Here is a 3,745-nt window from a genome sequence, read left to right as displayed (position 1 = left end):
TCATATTTTTCTTAATAATTTATATTTTTTTATATATAATAGAATCAATAAATAGTGTTAGTTTGTATACAATAGAATTAATATTTTATATTTTTTTTGAAAAAATATTTTTTATTTTTGAAATATTTTATTAAAAACTTATTATTTTTTTTTAAAATTAGATCAATAGATAGCGTTTATTTAAAAAAGCGCTATCTATTGGTGTCTGACAATAAATAGCGCTTATTTAAAGAAGTGCTATCTATTGTCAGACATCAATAGATAGCGCTTTTTTTAGAAGCGCTATCTATTAATAGATAGCGCTGACATAGATAGCGCTTAAAAAGCGCTATCTATAATAAAAAAAAAACGCTATCTATGAGCTTTTTTGTAGTAGTATTATGTATAGATGTGTGATATTGAGTTGGTGTTAGACATCTTACTCTTATAACGCACAAAGTACACACTATGGATATTTTTTACGCCCTAAGATAATTTCATGTGAATGTTCCTCTAATTTTGGGAAGACCTTTCATGAAGACTACAAGAGTTCTAATTAATGTAGAAAATGGCAAGCTAAAAGTGAGAGTACAAGACGAAGAGGTAAATTTTGATGTCTTCCAAGCCATGTCTCCTCCAAAAGATAATAAAGATTGTTTCCGTCTTGATATCCTTGACAAATTATGCATGATTCAAGAAAAGGAGGTATGTGGCGGTCCCTCTCTGGAAGAAACTTTTGATGATAATTATGAAGAAGTGACTGGGGAAGATAATATTGAAGAATTAAAAGAAAATCCTTCATTGAACTCAGAGGAAAAGATCAAAGAAAGAAAACCAGAGCTTAAAATGCTACCTCCCCACTTGAAATATGTGTTCTTAGAAGAAGAGGGAAACAAGCCAGTCATCATTAGCAATTCTCTCTCCCCTAGTGAAGAGAAAAAATTAATAGAAATGCTCAAGGCCAACAAATGAGCCAATGGATGGTCAATCTCAGATCTCAAAGGCATAAGCCCAACTTATTGCATGCGTAGAATATTCATGGAAGACAATTACAAACCAGTGGCTCAACCTCAGAGGAGATAAAATCCAAAAATGAAAGAGGAAGTGAGAAAAGAGGTACTAAAGATACTTGAAGCTGGAATTACTTCTCCTATCTCTGACAGTTCATGGGTATGCCCAGTATAGGTGGTACCAAAGAAAGGAGGAATGACCGTTATTTATAATGAGAAAAATGAGCTCACTCCCACAAGAACTATTACAGGATGGAGGATGTGTATTAATTACAGGAAGCTTAACAATGCTACAAGAAAGGATCACTTTCCTCTTCCTTTCATGGATCAAATGTTGGAAAGATTGGCAGGATAGGCTTTCTATTGCTTTCTGGATGGACATTCAGGATATAATCAAATTGTGGTAGATCCGAATACCAGGAAGAAACAACTTGTACTTGTCCTTTCGGAATTTTTGCCTACAGAAAAATGTCATTTGGATTATGTAATGCCCCAGCCACTTTTCAGAGATGCATGCAGGCAATCTTCGCAAATTTAATAGAAAAATGCATTGAGGTCTTCATGAATGATTTCTCAGTTTTTGGAAGTTCCTTTCAACAGTGTTTGTCTAATCTGGATATTTTCCTCAAAAGGTGCACCCAATCCTACCTTGTTCTCAACTGGGAAAAATTTCATTTTATGGTCACAGAGGGCATTCTTTTGGGACATAAAATCTCTTCCAAAGGAATTGAAGTGGACAGAGCCAAAGTGGAAGTAATAGAAAAACTTCCACCACCCACTAATGTGAAAGGAATTAGAAGCTTTTTGGGACACATAGGTTTTTATAAAAGGTTCATCAAAGACTTCTCAAAAATTGCAAAACCACTTAGCAACCTCCTTGTGAAGGACGTCCCTTTTGTGATGAATGAAGAATGCCTTAAAGCTTTAGAGATCTTAAAAGAAAGATTAATTTCTGCTCCTATAATTGTAGCTCCTAATTGGAATCAAAACTTTGAACTCATGTGCGATGCCAGTAATTATGCCATAGGAGCAGTTCTTGGTCAAAGAAAAGAGAAGGTCTTCCACACCATTTATTATGCAAGTAAAGTTCTAAATGAAGCCCAGTTGAATTATGCCACCACAGAAAAGGAGTTTCTTGCTATTGTGTATGCTTTGGAAAAATTTAGATCTTATCTTATTAGGTCTCAAGTAATTGTCTACACTGATCATGCAGCCATTAAATATCTATTAGCCAAACCAGACTCCAAACCAAGATTGATCAGATGGGTGCTCTTACTACAAGAGTTTGATGTGGAAATTAGAGATAAAAAGGGAAGTGAAAATGTAATTGTTGACCTATTATCGCGACTAGTGAATAATGAAGTCAACTGCAAAGAGACAAAGATTTGGGAGTCTTTCTCAGACGAGACACTCATGTATATTCAACAAAGGTCGTGGTTTGCTGACTTGGCTAATTTTAAAGCTGTAGGAGTCCTCCCAGAAGATCTCAATTGGCAAAAAAGAAAAAAATTCTTGCATGATGCTAAGCAATTTGTGTGGGATGATCCTTAACTCTTCAAAATTGGAGCAGATAATCTTTTGAGACGTTGTGTGACTAAAGAAGATGTGGAAGGAATTTTGTGGCACTATCATGATTCACCTTATGGGGGACATTTTAGCGGAGAAAGAACATCAACAAAAGTACTGCAGTCAGGATTTTATTGGCCAACTCTCTTCAAAGATGCTCATAACCATGCCATGAATTGTGATAAATGCCAACGAATAGGAACCATCTACAGGCACCATGAGATACCACTGCAAGGGATCCTAGAAGTAGAAATTTTTTATTGTTGGGGAATATATTTTATGAGACCCTTCCCATCATCCTTTAACAATGAATACATATTGGTGGCAGTTGATTATGTAAGCAAGTGGGTGGAAGCATTAGTGTGTCCCAAGAATGACGCCAAAACAGTCATAAAATTTTTGAAGAGACAAATTTTTTCCAAATTTGGAACACCCAGAGTGCTCATCAGTGATGAAGGATCTCACTTTTGCAACTACCAGCTTGCGAAAGTACTGAGGCATTATGGTGCGAAACACAAGGTGGCCACACCTTATCATCCTCAAACAAATGGGCAAGCTGAAGTTTCCAACAGGGAGATCAAAAGAATTCTTGAGAAGACTGTTACAACTTCAAGAAAAGATTGGTCTCAAAGGTTAGATGATGCTCTTTGGGCACATAGAACTGCAATGAAAACAACCATTGGATTGTCCCCTTTCCAAATGGTCTATGGAAAAGCTTGTCACTTGCCCGTAGAGATGGAATACAGAGCATTATGGGCATTAAAATTCTTAAATTTTGATCCTGGAGATACTGCAGAAAAGAGAAGAAGGCAGATTATTAAGCCAGAGGAGATGAGGTTGCATGCCTATGAATCCTCTAAAAATTACAAGGAAAAGGTGAAATACTACCATGATAAGAAGTTTGTCAAGAGGGTCTTCATTCCAGGACAACAGGTGTTGTTATTCAACTCCCGACAGATCCAGCTGCTCAAGACCCACAGAAAAGTTGGATAGTCAATGGCCAACACCTTAAGCACTACTTGGGTGGTGAGGTGGAGCGCCTCTCCACAGTTATGCAGCTGGCTGATGTGACATAAGCTTATTGGGTCAAGCTAGTGACGTTAAAGAAGCGCCGCTGGGAGGCAACCCAGTGCTTTGAACCTTTACTTTTTATTTTTTTTTATTTTTAATTTAGTGTGAATGTGTGTTTC

Source organism: Vigna radiata, unplaced genomic scaffold, assembly GCF_000741045.1.
Source record: "Vigna radiata var. radiata cultivar VC1973A unplaced genomic scaffold, Vradiata_ver6 scaffold_435, whole genome shotgun sequence".
NCBI classification, from domain to species: Eukaryota; Viridiplantae; Streptophyta; class Magnoliopsida; order Fabales; family Fabaceae; genus Vigna; species Vigna radiata.
This window is presented reverse-complemented; position numbering follows the sequence as displayed.